General features: G+C 38.8%; 1 protein-coding gene and 1 long non-coding RNA gene across 3 annotated transcripts in view; one reads left to right on the top strand and one right to left on the bottom strand.

Moving 5' to 3' along the window:
* Positions 1-22,516, top strand: part of robo3 (roundabout, axon guidance receptor, homolog 3 (Drosophila)) — a 148,244-nt gene that overhangs the window by 2,766 nt on the left and 122,962 nt on the right. The gene's annotated exons all lie outside the window — the stretch shown is intronic.
* LOC144894575 (uncharacterized) lies at positions 7,711-11,975 on the bottom strand. The gene is made up of 3 exons (XR_013625205.1): positions 11,919-11,975; positions 9,322-9,425; positions 7,711-8,474 (listed from the first exon to the last, which is right to left on the bottom strand). It is a non-coding gene; the product is annotated as an uncharacterized LOC144894575 (long non-coding RNA).

Below are 22,516 nucleotides of genomic sequence, written 5' to 3'. Positions count from 1 at the left end.
AGTAAGACTTTATGAAGAATTTATGTTATGAAAAATATGGAATTTCGGGAAAAGTATTAATTTTTTAAATTTGAAACATGACGTGAATGGTCTGAAAGTGTTGAAAAAAGTGAGAAATTTGAAACTTTTGTGGAAAATCTGGATTTGTGACAAATGGATGACTTTTTTGGAATGATTACGTTCTGAACGAGCTGAACATTTTGATGTCGGAATGCTTGGAATGGGTCGAAAATGTGGAAGTAGTAGCAGCATAAAATACTGTTATTGCTTTTCAGCATTCACACAGTAATAACAATATGTTTGCTGCTATACAGTACGTCATCAATTCCATTATACATCACTTTAATAATATGGTTTTGATTTCTTTTTAACTCCCCTTTAAGTAACCAAATATGGCTAATGAATCAGGTTCCGTGGCCTCCAAAGGCTTTTAAATATGTCAATTACATTAACCAAGTCAGACTGGAGCTCCCTTTGTGCCATTAAACATTTAATGCACCTCAGTCACTCCGTTAATTGAAGCTGTCTGCTGTCGGACATGGAGGACTGGAGATGTCACATCTGGATAGCAGGGGTGCACTTCCTCTTTGCGGCATCAATAATGTTGGCTTTAAAGCTACATTGCAGTTGCCGAACACTTCTGGCGGATTTTCACTCTCATCTCAGCCACCATCGCTAATGGAGTGTAGATTGAACATGAAGCCAATGTGGGCGCCTTGGAAGAACAATGGATGTATTGAGAAAAAACTGTTCAGTCTGACCGACATAGCTTGATAGGAAAACGTGCTTTATGCATCTCAGGCTTTATATTCGCTGGCTTGTTTTTTCACTAGACTTTAATTACCGGCAGAACCCAGTACAGAGGGCAACGTGGTAAAGCATTTGTGTTGCTATGGTAGCAGTTTGCCAACGTCTGTATCAATTTACACGTTATTCAATGGATGCCTTTAGATTTGTGATTTAGCTTTGACTACCACGCAAATTTGCAGATTTTTGTGAATTTAAAAGAATAAAAAGCTTGTTTGTCTATAGAAACACTAGATTCAAAACTTGAAGTGATGCTAATATAAGTTATCGTGTTAGCCTGCTAGCTTTTAGCGTTAGCCAGCGTTAGCCAGTGTTAGCCAGCGTTAGCCAGTGTTAGCCAGCGTTAGCCAGCGTTAGCCAGCGTTAGCCAGCGTTAGCTCAAAATCTCAGTGTATAGACTGGTCCTATATCTCATCTTGTTTCATATTATCTGCATACTGTATTTGTATATAACTCTTTTTCTATTTTTCTATATTGTGTATTTTGTACTGCTTAACTGATTCTGTACTCTTGCTGCTGTGCTATGCAAATTTCCCCACTGAGTGACGAATAATCGTAATAATCATATCTTAATCTTAATCTTAATCTTAATCTTAATCTTAATCTTAATCTTAATCTTAATCTTAATCTTAATCTTAATCTTAATCTAAGCCTGATGACCATGCTAAGGGCTTCACTAGCGAGGGCTAGCCATTGTTGACATTACCGAAAACTTTTGACTTTCACTAGCAACACAAGATCGATTTTGAAGACCTTCTGAACCTTCGTACACATGCAAATATTTTTGGCTAAATCTAAAAAAAAATATATTGTGTGATTTTTTTCTACTTGCGGGAAGGTTGATGAAAGAATGGCTGTCCTATGCCGAAGCTTTGACAATAAGTAAAAACACGAACATTTGGTTGGGGAAAAGTTATATAAAAGTTCTGGAATTTATTGCAATAAAGTCAAAATATTAAGAGAAAAAACATATTCTCACAAGAAAAGTAATGATTTTACGAGTTTAAACTTGTTATATTAGGAAAATGTCATTTTATTAGCGTAGAGTTTAAATATTACAAGGAAAAAGTGTTGTTTTTTTTAGTTTTTAAAAGTAAAACAAAAAAATTAAGTTGTAATTGTAAAATTAGGTTGGGGAAAAAGTTGTAATGTTATGGGAATAAAATAAAAATATTGTATATATTATATATATAAATATTATATATATTATAATATTATATTATAAATAATATTATCATGATATTACAAGTAAATTTCATTCATTCATTCATTCATTCATTCATTTTCTACCGCTTTTTCCTCACGAGGGTCGCGGGGGGTGCTGGAGCCTATCCCAGCTGTCTTCGGGCGAGAGGCGGGGTACACCCTGGACTGGTGGCCAGCCAATCGCAGGACACATATAGACAAACAACCATTCACACTCACATTCATACCTATGGACAATTTGGAGTCGCTAATTAACCTAGCATGTTTTTGGAATGTGGGAGGAAACCGGAGTACCCGGAGAAAACCCACGCATGCACGGGGAGAACATGCAAACTCCACACAGAGATGCCCGAGGGTGGAATTGAACGCTGGTCTCCTAGCTGTGAGGTCTGCGCACTAACCACTAGACCGCCGTGCCGCCACAAGTAAATTTACAAAGGTAATTTAATAATAAGTATAATAAATATAATACATTTATAATATTATAAATAATAATAATAAGGTAGTTGAAATATTTTGAACCAAAAACACAGCAAAAATTGTGAAATTTTTCACTAATATCACAAAGTTGACTCTTGAAATACATATAACTTTCGTTTTTTAAGTATGCGGCCCTCTCTTGGTGGAAATGTTTGAAAACCCTGGACGTATACCTTGCAATGCACGACCAAATGGTATTTATTTTGAATATATATCTGTTTTGTTTTTTTAGCAAGCCTCTCAAGCCCAAGTCTTTGTTGGAGGCTGCAGGATCTGAAAAAAAATCATTAGGTGGCATCAATAAATGCTGTTGAGGCCTGAATAGGAATGACAAGGAAGAAGCAATAGCTGTGCTAATCACTGATCAATGAGATAAACTCTATATGCTTCTTTTGTTGCTGGAAGGATGTGGATTGAGCGCAAGGATTGAAAGGACAGCCATTATTGTCTAAATCTCCACCAGTAATAGCAATCAGTGATTAAAAGTGTGAAAGAATCAGTTAATATCTTCCAAAATATGTACGCATAGCTCAAATGGAGTAGTTTTGGGTGTCTTAACAGAGATATCTTTCTTCAGCCATGATGTGGTGATTCATGGCTGGAAAGGGAGGGGGGCTGGTGGTCTAACCAAGCATATCCTGTGGAGAAGCTCAATAGCGAGGCTGTGGGCGGACGGCATGTGTGGGTCAACCAGGAGCGCCAAGTGTGAAGCGAAGTGAAAAATCAATGTGATCCAATAACCAATTTGGGATATAATGGACAATTTACTCAAACATGGCACAATACTGAACTGCTGGCAAGAAGATTTGTTTACTTTATCGCTCGCTCATTCGCTTTACTGCTTTCTTTTGTTTTTCTATTGTATCCTTAGACTCTAATAATGTAGGAGTTACTGACTGTTGGCTAATTATGTCAAGTTAAGTTATGGTTAAAGGAATGTCATCACCCTCAAACATCGTTTTTTGTACGCTTCGGTTTCCGTATGTCCTTCTTCCCCATTCCGTTTGAAACAAATACATTTGAGGCCTATTAGTTAAGCTTGCTATATGCTATGAGCGGCGGACGTGATCATAATAGGAGTGTTATTCTCTTATTACACTCTTATTATTATTATTATATTTTTTATTATTATTATTACACTCTTAGTACACTCTTATTATCAATAATAAGAGTGTAAAGGGGCTGCGCGGTGAACAAACGGTTAGCGCACAGGCCACGCAGCTAGGAGACCCGAGTTCAATTCCACCCTCGGCCATCTCTGTGTGGAGTTTGCATGTTCTCCCCGTGCATGTGTAGATTTTCCCCAAAAAAAACATGCTAGTTTAATTAGCGACTCCGAATTGTCCATAGGTATGAATGTGAGTGTGAATGGTTGTTTGTCTATATGTGCCCTGTGATTGGCTGGCCACCAGTTCAGGGTGTACCCCGCCTCTCGCCCAAAGACAGCTGGGATAGGCTCCAGCACCCCCCGCGACTCTCGTGAAGATAAACAGTAGAAAATGAATGAATTAATGAATTTTATATATACACTATATTTACCACTTCCACACAGAATGGGAGGAGAAGTGTTTTTTTTTACTCTTAGGATGTCAGACATTTTATAGCTGACTTCATGCAGCTAGGAGACCCGAGTTCAATTCCACCCTCGGCCATCTCTGGGTACTCCGGTTTCCTCCCACATTCCAAAAACATGCTAGGTTAATTGGCGACTCCAAATTGTCCATAGGTATGAATGTGAGTGTGAATGGTTGTTTGTCTATATGTGCCCTGTGATTGGCTGGCCACCAGTCCGGAATGTGTACCCTGCCTCTCGCCTGAAGACAGCTGGGATAGGCTCCAGCATCCTCCATGACCCTTGTGAGGATAAGTGGTAGAAAATGAATGGATGTTTTTGGAATGTGGGAGGAAACCGGAGTCCCCGGAGAAAACCCACGCATGCAGGCCGAGGGTGGAATTAAACTCGAGTATCCTAGCCGTGAGGTCTACGCGCTAACCACTTGATCGCCGTGCAGCTATTATTAATAATATAAATAATAATATCTTTGTAATTAGACTTTCCAAATACAATTTTTACCATTATTAGAGCCCTTTCCAGATGAAATAGCACCCCTATAGTCACCTTTATGCTTGTATTATTATTTTCTTAACACATTTCTCAACTGCACAGGCAAGGGAGAGAAAACGACCAACAACCAAGAAAACCGTGATTCACGCACCTTCACGAACATGCAAACTCCACACAGAGATGGCTGAGGGTGGGATTGAACTCGGGTCTCCTAGCTGTGAGGTCTACGTGCTAACCACTCAACCACCGTGCAGCCCAGTAATAAAATTATTTTTCATATTTATTTTTCATATACACCCCCCCGCGACCTCCTTGAGGATAAGATGAAATGAATGAATGAAGAGTGTAAAGGTGACTATAGGGGTGTTATTTAATGTCTGCAGAGCTCTAAAAATGCTTTTAGAACGTCAAACAGGTTTTCTTTGCTCTTAACAATGAAAGTGCCTATCAAAATGAAGAGTGTAAAGATGATTATAGGGGTGTTATTTAATGTCTGCAGAGCTCTAAAATGCTTTTAGAACGTCAAACAGGTTTTCTTTGCTCTTAACAATGAAAGCGTCTATCAAAATGAAGAGTGTAAAGGTGACTATAGGGGTGTTATTTAATGTCTGCGGAGCTCTAAAAATACTTTTAGAACGTCAAACAGGTTTTCTTTGCTCTTAACAATGAAAGAGTCTGTCAAAATGAAGAGTGTAAAGGTGACTATAGGGGTGTTATTTAATGTCTGCGGAGCTCTAAAAATACTTTTAGAACGTCAAACAGGTTTTCTTTGCTCTTAACAATGAAAGAGTCTGTCAAAATGAAGAGTGTAAAGGTGACTATAGGGGTGTTATTTAATGTCTGCGGAGCTCTAAAAATACTTTTAGAACGTCAAACAGGTTTTCTTTGCTCTTAACAATGAAAGAGTCTGTCAAAATGAAGAGTGTAAAGGTGACTATAGGGGTGTTATTTAATGTCTACAGAGCTCTAAAAATGCTTTTAGAACGTCAAACAGGTTTTCTTTGCTCTTAACAATGAAAGCGTCTATCAAAATGAAGAGTGTAAAGGTGACTATAGGGGTGTTATTTAATGTCTGCAGAGCTCTAAAAATGCTTTTAGAATGTCAAACAGGTTTTCTTTGCTCTTAACAATGAAGGCGTCTATCAAAATGAAGAGTGTAAAGGTGACTATAGGGGTGTTATTTAATGTCTGCAGAGCTCTAAAAATGCTTTTAGAACGTCAAACAGGTTTTCTTTGCTCTTAACAACGAAAGCGTCTATCAATACTGAATCATACCGAGTCTCTTATCGTGGAACGAATTAACCACAATAAAAGAGAGACGACTTTACTCTTTTGAACAACTTTACATTGCAAGTGATCACCGATAGACATCTTACTCTGCACTGCGTAATTCTATAAGGGTGTGTAATAATTTATTTATATGCAAATGCTGCCATTTGTCCCTTCATCGGGGGTCAAGTAGGCTCCCCTTTGCTCTTTTCAACATAAATCTGCTCAGGAGTCATTAGCACCCCGTAGCACGTGTCTGTGGTACTCTGCATATCTGTGCGTATGCATATTTCCCTTCTAATTATTTTTTAATATTTCATTATTGAAATCCTTTCGAAAGTGTACACCTCCCACTACAGAGACTGACGTTATTATCTCTGACACAGGCCGCACGGTGTACATGCACAGAGACTCGAAAATTGCTACACTAGATTAGTGACAGCTGGGATCTTTGTCAGTGCATATCATATAATAAATAACGATATATTTTACCACTACAAAAGCCACAAGGAAATTTAAAAAAAAATCGATGGTGGATTTAGGGAAGAAAGACTACCAGCATGGTGCCTATCAGGATCTTTGAGAGGCAGGTTAGCTTCCTTTCCCAGGAAACCCTGTGGTGCCTGTTTCACTTACTGGCTGTGCTTTTTAGTGTGTCAAGCTGTTTGACTCCAGCTGGTACCAGCTTTGAACCTGTTGCATAAAATGTAAGGGAGGCTAAAAAGGTGAGTCCCGTATTATCCAGAGTGTAGGACCCACTTTATTCCTGGGACGTATAATCAAACGTGACTTAAAAAATATACATCATTGAACTTAACAGGGGATGCACAGTGGACAAGTGGTTAGAACACAGACCTCACAGCTAGGAGACCAGAGTTCAATTCCTTCTCTGTGTGGAGTTTGAATGTTCTCCCTGTGCATGCGTGGGTTTTCTCCGGGTACTCCGGTTTTCCTCCCACATTCCAAAAACATGCTAGGTTAATTGGCGACTCCAAATTATTGCGCTGTGATTGGCTGGCGACCAGTCCAGGGTGTACCCCGCCTCTCGCCCAAAGACAGCTGGGATAGGCTCCAGCACCCCCGTGACCCTCGTGAAGACAAACGGTAGAAAATGAATGAATTCATGAATTTTATATATACACTATATTTACCACTTCCACACAGAATGGGAGGAGAAGTGTTTTTTTTTTTACTCTTAGGATGTCAGACATTTTATAGCTGACTTCATGCAGCTAGGAGACCCAAGTTCAATTCCACCCTCGGCCATCTCTGTGTGGGTTTTCTCCGGGTACTCCGGTTTTCCTCCCACATTCCAAAAACATGCTAGGTTAATTGGCGACTCCAAATTATTGCGCTGTGATTGGCTGGCCACCAGTCCAGGGTGTACCCCGCCTCTCGCCCAAAGACAGCTGGGATAGGCTCCAGCACCCCCGCGACCCTCGTGAAGATAAACGGTAGAAAATGAATTAATTAATGAATTTTATATATACACTATATTTACCACTTCCACACAGAATGGGAGGAGAAGTGTTTTTTTTCACTCTTAGGATGTCAGACATTTTATAGCTGACTTCATGCAGCTAGGAGACCCGAGTTCAATTCCACCCTCGGCCATCTCCGGGTACTCCGGTTTCCTCCCACATTCCAAAAACATGCTAGGTTAATTGGCGACTCCAAATTGTCCATAGGTATGAATGTGAGTGTGAATGGTTGTTTGTCTATATGTGCCCTGTGATTGGCTGGCCACCAGTCCAGGGTGTACCCAAACTCTATCAAAATCGCCAGCTAGGATAGGCTCCAGCAGCCCAACGCAACCCTCGTAAGGAAAAGAGGTAGAAAATGAATGAATGAAGGAATGATTTGAAATGAGATCGTGAGCTCGGTGAACTCGTTTGCTTGACTACATCAACAAACATTAACTGTAGAATCAAATTGAATCATATTGTTTATAAACTGTATCGAAAATGAATGAATGAATGAACTTAACAGGGTTAACAGGGTTCTTTGTCACCCAAAAAGAGCAAAGGACAGGAAAGGCCACACAGAAAAACAGAAACCAACCACATTAAGGTCTTCTTAGGATGCAGACCGTGGAGTAAAATGTATTCTTCTGGAATAGTAGATACATTAATAATAGATTTCTGGGGAGCCTTTAGGAAGCCAAACATCTTTATTCATCGCTAAACTAAGCCTAAGCCTCATCTAGGAAACACCAGTTCTTCTGAATCTGCTGTCCCAGAGTGCAAACTAGTGGCTTTGTTCGTTTGGAGTGTCTCCCATCACGTTGGCATCGGACATGGGTGCAAAACTACACATTAGTTATTATTAGTGATGGGGAAACTCCATTCCTCTTATTGACTCATGTGCTTATGAGTCACTCACTGAAGTGACTCGGGTACTTGATTCAGAAACATGTTTAAGAAGGCGTTAACAGACAATTACCTTAGAATCCCAATTGAACGACTCCTGTATACGCTGTAATTCCCATTTCCTGTCAAAGCCAACCTCATCTTCAGCCTGGATCATTAATGTTGACCTTTTTGCTGCACACTGTTGCTGATGTTGGGAGTGTGGCTGCGACTTTGTAGTGTCACAGAAAGAGAATGTTTGATGACTATGGAGGCTTCTGTCACGGCTGGCCAGACACCTACAGTGGAGAACATAGAAGGGGGAGATGATTGATGTCCCCCCCCCTCCCCTCAATGATGACACTCAACTAAAACAAACTCATTATTGGTGATTCCCAACCAAGCGTACATTTGTGCATGAATGATCTACAGTAATTAATTAATTAATCCATTTTCTGGGGGGTGCTGGAGCCTATCCCAGCTGTCTTCTTCAGGCGAGAGGCGGGGTACACCCTGGACTGGTCGCCAGCCAATCACAGGGCACATATAGACAAACAACCATTCACACTCACATTCATACCTATGGACAATTTGGAGTCGCTAATTAACCTAGCATGTTTTTGGAATGTGGGAGGAAACCGATTCTACGGTTAATGTTTGTTGATGTAGTCAAGCAAACAAGTTCACCGAGCTCCTGATCTCATTCCAAATCACTGAATTGGAATTGAATGCGGTATATACAGTATATATAAACTTAGTCCTTGGTATAGCATAGTAATCAGATGGAGATGTCCTCCTCCTGTCACTCAACTGGCCTATCTATATTCCGCCCATTACCGCTATCTGCTTCTCTTCAATTCCCTCCCAGTCCACCTTGACTTTATTGGAAACAACGCATAGATACATAATGTTAAATAAAAAGAGAGAATTAGAATTTCATTCCCCATTCCCCTCCCCCTTGTGTGTCTTCTATCCCGTTATAGCTCCTTCACCTTATCCTTCCATCTGCCCCTCCCACGTTTCTCATTAAGAAAGATTCCCCAGCTTCATACAGTCACTGAATAACATCAGGAGGTGCTCAGCGGCTCAAGCACAGCTCAGCAGTGTAGCTGGCTGCCCAATTACCATCAGAGGATCACGACGTACTTTCAGCCTCCATCAGCTTGAAGGGACCCATCGTGGTTTCCATCAAGCGGTGTCGCGCTGTATCCTTGGAAAAAGGCGCAAATCTGTCTGTTTCAAGCCCCAATCTGGTGAGAGAGCGCAGGGTTGCATGTTAAAACACCGATGAGCATCTGTTAAGAACAATAAAGAAAAAATGTTTGATTTTTGTATCAGGAATATATGACTTTGCTGATATAATAAAGTTGTAATTTTCTTATGAGATTTTTTTTGGCTTCTTTATTGCAAAAATATTACTTCATTATTGTCATGTTACATCAAAATTGCTGACATTTTTTTATATTGTTATTCATGTTATTTTATTTTACATTATATTATTTTAAAATCAAAATTTCATTGACTTTTGCATCAGGAATATATGACTTTGCTGATATAATAAAGTTGTAATTTTCTTATGATTTTTTTGGCTTCTTTTTTGGAAAAATATTACTCTTGTCATGTTACATCAAAATTTTATATTTTTATTCATGTTATTTTATTTTACATTATATTATTTTAAAATCAAAATTGCATTGACTTTTGCATCAGGAATATATGACCTGGCAGATATAATAAAGTTGTAATTTTCTTATGAGATTTTTTTTGGCTTCTTTATTGTAAAAATATTACTTCATTCTTGTCATGTTACATCAAGATTTTATATTGTTATTCATGTTATTTTATTTTACATTATATTATTTTAAAATCAAAATTGCATTGCCTTTTGCATCAGGAATATATGACTTTGCTGATATAAAAAAGTTATAATTTTCTTGTGAAATTTTTTTGGGCTTCTTCAGTGCAAAAATATTACTTCATTCTTGTCAAGTTACATCAAAATGGCTGACAGTTTTTATATTGTTATTAATGTTATTTTATTTTACTTTATATTATTGAAAATCAAAGCTGCATTGACTTTTGCATCAGGAATATATGACTTTGCTCATATAATAAAGTTGTAATTTTCTTATGAAATTTTTTTAGCTGCTTTATTGTAAAAATATTACTTCATTCTTGTCATGTTACATCAAAATTGCTGACATTTTTTATATTGTTATTCATGTTATTTTATTTTACATTATATTATTTTTTTAATCATTTTTCATGACTTGATTTTCATAACACTATGACTATATTCTTGTAATACAGGGTCTACAGTATGAGTGTATTGATAGTGAATTTGTCGGCCGGTGAGCTCAGGCATATTGAATGGTGATGAAGACGGTGGTTGAATCACTCCTAAGGTGTCATGTCGGGGCAAGAAATTGCGATTCCAAAAGAAAAGAAAAGCGCAGATCAGATAGTAATACCTGGAGTTTTAATTTCCAATATGCAGACGGTAAAGCTGGATTATGATAATGTGGGTTTGTTCCTCGGGTGTATAAGACAAGACTGATTGGGGTGAGTGTGAATGATGTCTTTTTCTCCCCGAACGTCGCTGATAGGGTTACTTTCTTTTTTTTCTTTCTTTTTGTTTTTTTTGCTGAATACCCTTCAAAAAACATTCTTTTAAATCCCTTTGACTTAATCTTTGTTTCAGTTTTTCCATTTATGCTCACTTAAGTGATTGTTGCACTGAATTTTAATTGGATTTTAGCTCAAATACAAAATCTGGCAACATGGTATAATGTAACACTTGACTTTTTTTTCAAAATCAAATCTGTCGTTTTAATATAAAGAAGTGTTAAATCATTGTAATTAATGTTAAATGAGTCAAATTAAAGATATACACGATGCCCCTAAAGTATGGACAAATTTTCATAAAAAAAATAAAATAAAATAGAAAAAATATAAATAAAAGAAAATGCTAAAATTACATTATTAAATGACAAAAAAAATTAGAAAAATAAATAAAATATTGTAATGGTTTAATTTCATTTGAACATGCACCAGATTACAATTGAATGCATCACATAATCAGTTAACAGTTCCACATGTCCAAAAAGAGTAGGAAGAAGCAACGCTTATTAAATCCTATACCCCTCCATCTGGTACTTTTACAATCAGTAACTGTTACATTTGTTCACTTCCTGCTTTCCTAATTATTTCCTATAATTATTTCCTTATTATTATTATTATTTAATTTTATTTAATTTTATTTAATTTTATTTAATTTTATTTAATTTTATTTAATTTTATTTTAGTTTATTTTAGTTTATTTTAGTCACGTACTGGAAGTACAAGGTGATATGACCATACAATGACAATACAATAACATATATTATTTGTATTTTTTGGTAAAAAAAATATTCCATGTATTTTTTGGTTAAAAAAATATTCCATGTATTTTTTGGTTAAAAAAAATATTCCATGTATTTTTTTGCCGATTTTAGGGACACCCAGTACACCAAAATACTTGTTTGCCTGCTTAGACAAGTAATAAGATACTATCATCAACCATGATTGATGTAACATGAACCTATGTTCATTCTCAATAACCGCCTGCTTCAGTATGCAGCACCATTGTTATGGGAGTTCATGCACATGTGGGGGGGTCAATCAAAACGTGGGGTTAAGTGTGCTGATGACTCTAGTGTCACAAGAGAAGTCACAACCTTTAACCCGTGTTCAAATCCTCGTACCCTCTCAGCATCATTACTCATGACGCTTCCTGCCACCATCACACCTGCTCCGCGCCACCGTGAATATCGTTTTTAACCCGCGTGAACCTAGAAATAATCAGAGACAGAGATAGTGTCATGTATGGATTATTAGCATTTTTGCTACTGTTTACATCGCAAACCCATTTGTGCTTAAAAGTGAAAATACGGTGGACACACAATACTATGAATTAATATCAAAGATGCAATGTTACATATATTTTTTACATTGTACATGGTAAATGTATGGCTACTCACACATTCAAGGCCTCACAAATTTGCGATTATTTCGTAAAAAATTGTTTTTGTTATTTTTTTTTTTTAGAAAGTAACATTTTTCCTCTTTTTTCTTATTGTAACCTTTCTGTAGCAATTTTAATGCTAAAAGATAATATTTTCCTAGCTTGTTTTATATGAAGTCATTGAAGAAATATAGTAAGAATAGTTCAATTGTAATAAATAACACCGTATTAAAGCATGAGAATTGTGAAATTGATATAAAATGAGCTTCAATGGCAAAAAAATAAGCTTTTGGAAACAAGCTATAGCTTACCTGCCATTTTGCGGAAGCCGTACTCTGGAGTAGTCACATGACAAACACTTCAAAATGTTTCGCAGCCATTGAATTGTAATATTTGACGCGCTATTAATGCATTAGAATTGATAAATTGATTAAAATGAGCTTTAAAGGTAAAAAAAATAATAAGCTTTACAAAATGAGCTAGCTTATATGACATACAGTACCGCCATTTTTAGGAGGCCATATCTTGGAATAGTCACATAATAACCACTTCAAAATGTTAAGTAACCTTTGAATTGTAATATTTAACACGTTATTAATGCTTTAGAATTGTTAAATGAAGCTTTAAAGGCAAAAAAAGAAACTTTAGAAAATGAGCTAGCTTACATGACATACAGTACCACCATTTTTAGGAGGCCATATCTTGGAATAGTCACATAATAACCACTTCAAAATGTTAAGTAGCCTTTGAATTGTAATATTTAACACGTTATTAATGCTTTAGAATTGATAAATGAAGCTTTAAAGGCAAAAAAATTAACTTTAGAAAATGAGCTAGCTTACATGACATACAGTACCACCATTTTTAGGAGGCCGTATCTTGGAATAGTCACATGATAACCACTTTAAAATGTTAAGTAGCCTTTGAATTGTAATATTTAACGTTTTAGAATTGATAAATGAAGCTCTAAAGGCAAAAAAATAAACTTTAGAAAATGAGCTAGCTTACATGACATATAGTACCGCCATTTTTAGGAGGCCATATCTTGGGATAGTCACATGATAACCACTTTAAAATGTTTTTGAAGCCTTTGAATTGTAACATTTGACGCAGAATTAATGCATTAGAATTGATAAATGAAGCTTTAAAGGCAAAAAAATTAACTTTAGAAAATGAGCTAGCTTACATGACATACAGTACCGCCATTTTGGGGATTTGTCACATGACAACCACTTCAAAATGTTTTGTAGCTTTTTTGCTATGAATTAGTTAAAGAAATACAGTGAGAACAGTTGAATTGTAACATATGACGCCCCATAATGATGACTTTAATGGCCAAAAATAAGCTTTTAAAAATAAGTTGTAAACCGATTGTCAAGCAAAGAATGATCACAAGAAAAAAAAACAACTTAGTGAGTGAAACCTGAGTGGAAAATAAAGGGCAACAAGCCACACTGGCGTTTTCAGGCACTCCATAAGTATATTAAGATTGGCAGCTCTACCCGCTGTTCCCAGCCTGATCTCCATAAAGTTATTTATTAGGATGATTCCCCAGGCTGAGAGCAACAGGGACCGGGGGAAAAAGGAACGAATGGGGCTGACGGCCCGGGGACCCGGCTGGTGGAAGGTTCAGGCCAAGTCGCTATGGAAACAGCACTGCAAGGGTTGCGGGAGTGATTGGGAATAGCTAGCGACCAATTACAGGTGGAGAAAGGTACAGGACGAAGAGGCTAGCGGTCAGAGGTGGCTCTGGAGTCCGTTGTTTAAATAACAATGGGGGATCTCACTGACAAAAGGGGGAGTTCATGGTGTCTGGGTGGATATGAAAGCTGAAAATCACTCTCACAGGTGGGTGGCAAAGCCGACCCCCCAATCCCCCCACCCCCACCCCTCAAGGTGCACATCTTTCACATTCAATTAGTCACATTATAGCAATTTAACCACCTACTCTCATTTATGTACACTCCCTTACTTCCCAAAGGTCTTTATTTGCACTAATTAGGTCCTGTTCCTTTTAGTGACGAGGTTTACATGCGCTAAAATAGTCTGATTAACGAAATAGTTCCTTTTTCTTCTAGGGCTGTCAAAAATAACTGGTCACTAATTAATTTCATTCATTATGTTAAGACTTTTAGTGTAACTAAAGTATAACTGTATAACTGCAGTTATACGATACAATATAGTATTTTCTTTGGAGTACCAGTACTCAAAGAGATGTGACTTCTGGTTGCCATTTTGTTAGGAAGCTAAGGATCCTCGTTTTGTGGAAAAAAAAAACACTAAAGGAGAGCTATTATTCTAATTTTCTCTTTGTCTAGAGTGGTGGACTCCTATCGAGTAGCTACACACAATAATCGGCACAAAAAGCTTTCTACATCTTCCAGAATCTGCACCTATTCCAGCTGTATTTCCTTGTCTTTCGAGAATGGTCTGTTTCTGTTTATTTAATCCACCCACGGCCCACCTCTTGGTACGCCCACTCCACTGTGATTGGCCACAGAGTGGGGAGGAGGGCAAGAGTATGGCTTGTATCCGGGAACGCCCATATAAGGAAGTGGGATGACACTGTGATGTCACAGTGAGCCGATGTTAGAAAAAAAACCCTCATTAGCTGAAGCTTTGGCATTTTTTAACACAGGAATACAATATTTTTCTTGTATATGTGTGCCTGTGGAGTTATTTTATTATTATTAGTAATTAAAATAGTAATTTTGTCATAGTGTATTAACATTTCAGGCCTAAAATCACCCAAAAAACAAAGCACTTCTTTTTTTCCCCACAGTGAAATAGCCATAAAACAACTGATGTCAGTGATTGGGAGCCCCCTAGTGGCCGATGGGCGTATAAACAGTCTCTTAGGTCACATACAGGGAAACTGGATGGCTGAGTTCAGTTCAGATTTTTGCATTTTTGCAGCAACTTCCAAAAACAGAAGAAGGCCAGAATTATTTCATTAGTTAATTTTAATATGGGCGGTCTAGTGGTTAGCGTGCAGACCTCACAGCGAGGAGACCAGGGTTCAATTCCACCCTCTGCCATCTCTGTGTGGAGTTTGCATTACTCCGGTTTCCTCCCACATTCCAAAAACATGCTAGGTTAATTGGTCACTCCAAATTGTCCATAGGTATGAATGTGAGTGTGAATGGTTGTTTGTCTATATGTGCACTGTGATTGGCTGGCCACTAGTCCAGGGTGTACGCCGCCTCTCGCCTGAAGACAGCTGGGATAGGCGCCAGCACCCCGGCGACCGTTTTGAGGAAAAGCGGTAGAAAATGAATGAATTTTAATATATGCTTTCCCCAATGGGTACATTATTGAATTTGGATTATATTTTTTAATGTGTTATATATACATGAATTAATTAAATTCATGTTTTTTTCTATAATGTAAGTATTATTTGCAAATTATATGTAAACAATACCATACTGTAGTGAATAGGATAGTGACTTTATCAATGAAGTCATAGCAGTAGATGACAGGCAGATGGCCCATTGTCATGGCTGACCTCATCACTGCACGCCACCTCCCTGGCAGTGATGATATCATAGCTCGGTATCACGTCACTTGACCTTGCACAGCTGTGTTCACCTGGACACAAAAGGAAGTCACTTCTGTTTAGGGCCCGAACAATGAAAGATACGTAAGCCATGAGTCAACGTAGAGTCACGTCATCTCTAATCAATGCCACAAAAGCCCATTTATTACTATTTAGGATTCTTTTGTGTCCTTTTATGTTTGGTTTTGCTAATACTAAAGTAGGTAACCTTGAAAAATTAAGACTGTAAGACGGACATGTGTGCAGATTTAAAATGTGACTTTTTTTTATATATATAAATTCAGGGTGCAAGCGTATTTATGCACAGAATTTAATTTCCCTGGTGAGCATGCGCATGTCTGTGTATGCCTTTTAATGCTCCGTATTCTCCACCTTTTACTCCCCACAATTTTGCATTTGAAAGAGTTTTGCTGGTTGCAAAGGCACTACTGATGAAAGCAAAGGTCAACAGTCGTCACCTTAACGGGATAATAGAATAAATAATACACTATTGGTGTCAATTTATTGTATTTGTACCCTTTTATTAATTGATTTGTTTTTAAATTGTACTCACGAGATGTCTGAGTCACAAAAATATATGTTTATATGCTTTGATGCTTTCAATTAAATCCTATACTAAAATGAATCCACAAAAAAAATTAAAATTATGTTAATTATTAGTAGTATTAATTTTATTATTTTATTTAATTATTATTATTATCGCATAAGAAATGTGGTAAAATAGCCCCTCTCCCAGCACAAACCTGGAGACGGCAATATTGTAAGTATCTGGCTCCCTCTAGTGGAAGAACGAAAGCAGAAGGTAAAGGTTTGTGTCACGTGTCAACCCTTGAATGTAATACCTTGTATTGAACAGCAGATGTCAGCAAAGCACTAGCGATGCTAAGACGTCACATTTGGACCGCCTTAATAGTGTTGTCGTTGAAAGACTGAAATCAAATCCATGTCCACTCTATTTGTTCATATCTGTATGGCAAATAATTGTATGGTTATTATTGTCTTATTAATGTAATCCACTTTAATCACATTGTTCATTTATTACTGTTCAATGTTTCCATTGTTGTCTACAAACGCTATTGACTTTATCTTTGTACTTTTTGCACTTTTCTAAGGTTGTTAAAGATCAGTAACTGCATTGACATTGATATGGGGTATGATTAAATAAACTATGTTTTTAATTGTGTAAACATGATGCACTTCAATGTAACTTACTATTACAGACGTGTATGTTGTTTTCAATAAAATCCACTAGAGGGAGACAAAGCTTTACTGATGGAGTACACAACCAAACCTGTAGTTTAAAATGTAGCACTGTCATAGCAGTACTTAAGTTGTGGGTTAAATGCTATGGAATGCTTATAAATTTATATTAGAACAGTTACATTTGCATATCAAATATATATAAATATATTTTGGGGGGAGGGTTGTAGCAGGTGAGAGGGCGTCACTGATGTGTCTGCAGGGTCGGCCCACCCTCAGACCTACCTTCATCATCCATCACTCTCACCAGCACTTAGACACATCCCCTCCCCAATTCAAATGTATATGTGGCTTTGTTGGACCTTTGTCAGACACACACACACATATATATACATATATATGTACGTATATACGTATGTGTGTTTTCACCATGTATGTGAAGTCCCTGTTTACATGCACTATAGTACATCCCTTCTTCCTGACAAGAACCTGTGAGTAATTGTTATGCCTATAAAAATGTCTATTTTTTTACACATGGTTCACTCCCTGCCACTCAAATCCAAACCCTCCTGCTAGCTTAATTATGACACTCCCCTCTGATTTCGGATCAACATTTGCATTAAAATTGACTGTTGTATTTACTAGATTAGATTCAGCATTCATTCATGCATTCATTTTCTACCGCTTTTCCTCGCAAGGGTCACAGGGGGTGCTGGAGCCTATACCAGCTGTCTTCGGGCGAGAGGTGGGGTACACCCTGGACTGGTCGCCAGCCAATCACAGGGCACATATAGACAAACAACCATTCACACTCACATTCATACCTATGGACAATTTGGAGTCGCCAATTAACCTAGCATGTTTTTGGAATGTGGGAGGAAACCGGAATACCCGGAGAAAACCCACATGCAGACTCCACACAGAGATGGCACAGGATGGAATTGAACCCTGGTCTCCTAGCTGTGAGGTCTGCGCACTAACCACTCGACCGCCGTGCAGCCATTCAGCATTCAAATTTCCCCTAATGCATAATCAACGCTACAAGACTTGCAGGCCGAGTTCTTATAAAAGGCTATTTTTTTTTTTTTGCTTAAAACTGCACCAAATGTGCTCTGTTGCTCTGTTTTTTTTAGCGGTGGCATTTGGACTCTGCAAGGCTTCTGGCTGGCATCCACGCTGAGATCTATTTTAACCTAATTCAAAAAGACTTTCATTTGCGGAATGCAATTATAAGTGTACAAGCATCATCTGCCATTATGCTGATTTATGGCAACTCTCCATGGCCGCTATGATTTTACAACAGGATTATTATAATTGAAAAACTATTCATCATTGTGTCCTTTGACAGGTTGTGGTGCTTGCCTATTTTCTAGCAAATTCAATCGGGGGTTCAATTCGGTGATTATGACGAATCTTTTAGCGTTGTACCAATTAGTCAAATATGTCAGCCTCTTCCACAAGGAGGAAATTATCTGCTCACCAAAATAATGAGGGTTCAAGTTCAAGGCGATTTTGTATTCTATTTTATATTCAATTTAACTTTATTTACAATAACAGGAAGCAATTCCTGGAGAAATTATGTGTGAGTGCTGAAGCTGAACTGAAACGGTGTGTAGAATATGTGTACTTAGGAAAAGTGGAATGTTTTGATGCGGGAATGTTTCCAATGGTTTGACAAAGGTCTTCCGCGAGCGAGGAAGAAATTATCGGCTCACCAAAATAATGAGTGGGGGGGGGGGTTCAAGGCAATTTGTATTTGTTTATATTTAACGTTCTTTACAAAAACAGGAAGCAATTTGTGTAGACATTGTGAATATTGAGGCGCTGAAGCTGAACTGAAATGTTGTTCAAACTATAGTTTTATGGCAAATGTGGAATGTTTTCAATAGGTTGACAAATGCGGAAAAAAATTAATTTAAATGGGAATTTTCGGGCCAGAAAATGTGGAATTCTGGATAAAACCGCATAAAAAGCACAAATATTTTAGAGTTGGAATGGTTTCTACCACTTTTCCTTACGAGGATCGCGGGGGGTGCTGGAGCCTATCCCAGCTGTCCTCGGTACACCCTGGACTGGTGGCCAGCCAATCACAGGGCACATATAGACAAACAACCATTCACACTCACATTCATACCTATGGACAATTTGGAGTCGCCAATTAACCTAGCATGTTTTTGGAATGTGGGAGGAAACCGGAGTACCCGGAGAAAACCCACACAGAGATGGCCGAGGGTGGAATTGAACTCAGGTCTCCTAGCTGCATGAAGTCAGCTATAAAATGTCTGACATCCTAAGAGTGAAAAAAAAAACACTTCTCCTCCCATTCTGTGTGAAAGTGGTAAATATAGTGTATATATAAAATTAATTCATTCATTCATTTTCTACCGTTTATCTTCACGAGGGTCGCGGGGGTGCTGGAGCCTATCCCAGCTGTCTTTGGGCGAGAGGCGGGGTACACCCTGGACTGGTGTAGCCAGCCAATCACAGGGCACATATAGACAAACAACCATTCACACTCACATTCATACCTATGGACAATTTGGAGTCGCCAATTAACCTAGCATGTTTTTGGAATGTGGGAGGAAACCACAATTGATTGCAATTGATTGTTCAGGTTGTCTATCATCCGAATAACCATGAACAGCCCAGTTGCCATCGATTCAACGCCCTGAGTATACACCAGAACTGGGGTCGGCAACCTTTACTATCAAAAAGATATTTTACTTCCTCGCCGACTCAAGAAAAATAATCCGGAGCCGCAAAATCCAACGGAGAGAAGTACAGTGTCCATTTGTTACGGATGCCAACGTGTGGCATTGAACTCGAAAGTCTCATTGAATGCAGGCAGACAGACATCGGCAATCTCTCCCCATTTCCTTTTTTCATCCAATCACAGATTGGCTCATGTGGCTCCGGAGCCACGGGTTGCCGACCCCCTGCACTAAGCGGTTCAAATTCATTTAAGAAACTTTGTTTTGAGTTCTTCTGGCATTCTGCTCGTCTGAATGATTTTTTTTTTTTCCCGGGCACAAATATACTTAACATGCTGGATGACTGTCGCCTGCAGCTTGTGTGGTGTTTGGCGCGCCTAATATTGAAATGATGACATTCCAGTCATTCGTGTAACATTTTCAAGGTCCAATGGTCTGTCACGTAGAATTTGTTGTTAGATTTCCATCGGAATCTCAATCCGAGTTTCCTCTAACTTAACACATCTTTGACGTGCAATGAAAAAGCTTGCATTGGATGAACAGAAAAACAATGGATAATAGAGCAGATTACATTTTGGTAGTAAGTTCATTCATTCATTCATTTTCTACTGCTTATCCTCACAAGGGTCACAGGGGGTGCTGGAGCCTATCCCAGCTGTATTTGGAGGTGGAATTGAACTCGGGTCTCCTAGCTGCATGAATTCAGCTATAAAATGTCTGATATCCTAAGAGTAAAAAACACATCTCCTCCCATTCTGTGTGGAAGTGGTAAATATAGTGTATATATAAAATTCATTAATTCATTCATTTTCTACTGCTTATCCTCACAAGGGTCACAGGGGGTGCTGGAGCCTATCCCAGCTGTATTTGGAGGTGGAATTGAACTCGGGTCTCCTAGCTGCATGAAGTCAGCTATAAAATGTCTGATATCCTAAGAGTAAAAAAACACTTCTCCTATTCTGTGTGGAAGTGGTAAATACAGTGTATATATAAAATTCATTAATTCATTCATTTTCTACTGTTTATCTTCACGAGTGTCGCGGGAGTGCTGGAGCCTATCCCAGCTGTCTTTGGGCGAGAGGCGGGGTACACCCTGGACATATAGACAAACAACCATTCACACTCACATTCATACCTATGGACAATTTGGAGTCGCTAATTAACCTAGCATGTTTTTGGAATGTGGGAGGACACCGGAGTACCCGGAGAAAACTCACACATGCACGGGGAGAACATGCAAACTCCACACAGAGATGGCCGAGGGTGGAATTGTCTGTTAGAAAGAGTAATAACATGGATGCAGACAATAAATGAAACAGATGACTTCCTGCTTGGTGTTGATGTTGATCATGTGGAGGAGGATGTTTGAACCCAGGACACACTTCCTGCATCCTGCATCCTACGCTTAACACCTGCTCGGATCATTGAAATTGTCATTTTCCTCTGTTTCCACACAAACAAACAATGAGTCCATCCATCCATCCATCCATTCATTTTTTTCCCCCGCTTATCCGGGTCTGGGTCGTGGGGGTTTGAAAAGTATGAAATCTCATATAATGCTGTACATATTATCTGTATTATCACGTATTTCAAAGTTATTGGAATGTGGGAGGAAACCGGAGTACCCGGAAAAAACCCAAGCATGCACGGGTAGAACATGCAAACTCCACACAGAGATGGCCGAGGGTGGAATTGAAGCCGGGTCTCCTGCGCGCTAACCACTCGACCACCATGCAGCCTGCATTCAGATAGTCGGATCAATCAGCCCAGTGATATTGTGCAACAAAAAAAACTCAAAATACCAAATCAATAATGTCTTTGATATCTCGGTAGCTGGTTTAGATTGATTCCATATAATAATATTTTAACTTGCAGTACTTATCATATACTATAGTGTCAGAAATACACAGAATAAAGAAGTCAACAAAGCGTCTCTTGTAGTTCCGAGCAGTGTTTGTTTAACAGTGATCGACCCGGGTGGTCCAGCCCTGGACACCGCCAGGGCTTGATCCCTCAACCGTACATCCCTGCCGATTGAGAATCAAGGACGCCATCCAGCAGGCTAAAATCCCAGGCTTTCAACCCACTGACCGGTATGGCTTTTTTTCCGTACACGTCCCTGGCCTTATCACACTCAGACAAGGTGGGGCAAAACCTGACACTATTGCAGTCGTTCCTCCCAGAATGGATTTAAATAAATCCAAAAAGTCGTCGCTGTCTAATGACGTGAGCCCAGGGGAGGCTTAGCACCTCTCAATGGTATCACCGAATCTTAACTGACATTCAAAAATGTTAACTTGGTTGGCTTGTGGCAATCAAAAATGCAGTAGAAACCGAATCATTCCGGTTCATTCATTAAAAAGATCCGTTCATTTCGGCCAATTGGTCGTTAGCCTGTGATCTCCCCCTATGCATAGACCCGTGTTGAATCAGAATACTTGGCGCCGATTGCTTGATGCAAGTGGCACAACGAAGATTTTAAACATTTTTGAAATTTTCTTGCCGCCAAACTCAATTTTTGCCGCCATTACGGGCCACTATGAGCCAGTTGGGAGGCTCTTTGAGCCACTGCACGCCACCAGGCACCTTATTGGTGACACTAGGCGCCACAGCAAATTGCATTACATCCGGTCAGCCGTGTCGAGTCAGTCCGTTCACTCATGTTCAGGTTTGTTCCGACTCAACTGTTGGCCATGAATGAACGGCCGATGAGTGTCGGTCAATCTCTCGGACTCGGTCTTTCAGTCAGCTAACCCCACCCACCCACCCACCCACCCACAGATCGAGGCGTGACGATAGGATGAGACAGGCAAGCATGCAGATAGTCGGAACGGCGAACTGATTCTCGAGCCACTACGCCCCAATTACATA

This window comes from Doryrhamphus excisus, linkage group LG21 (genome assembly GCF_037039965.1).
Source record: "Doryrhamphus excisus strain RoL-2023G ecotype Guam linkage group LG21, RoL_Dexc_Guam_v1.1, whole genome shotgun sequence".
In the NCBI taxonomy this organism is placed as follows: domain Eukaryota; kingdom Metazoa; phylum Chordata; class Actinopteri; order Syngnathiformes; family Syngnathidae; genus Doryrhamphus; species Doryrhamphus excisus.
The sequence above is the reverse complement of the archived record's forward strand: the minus strand, read 5'-3'. Positions and strand labels throughout refer to the sequence as shown.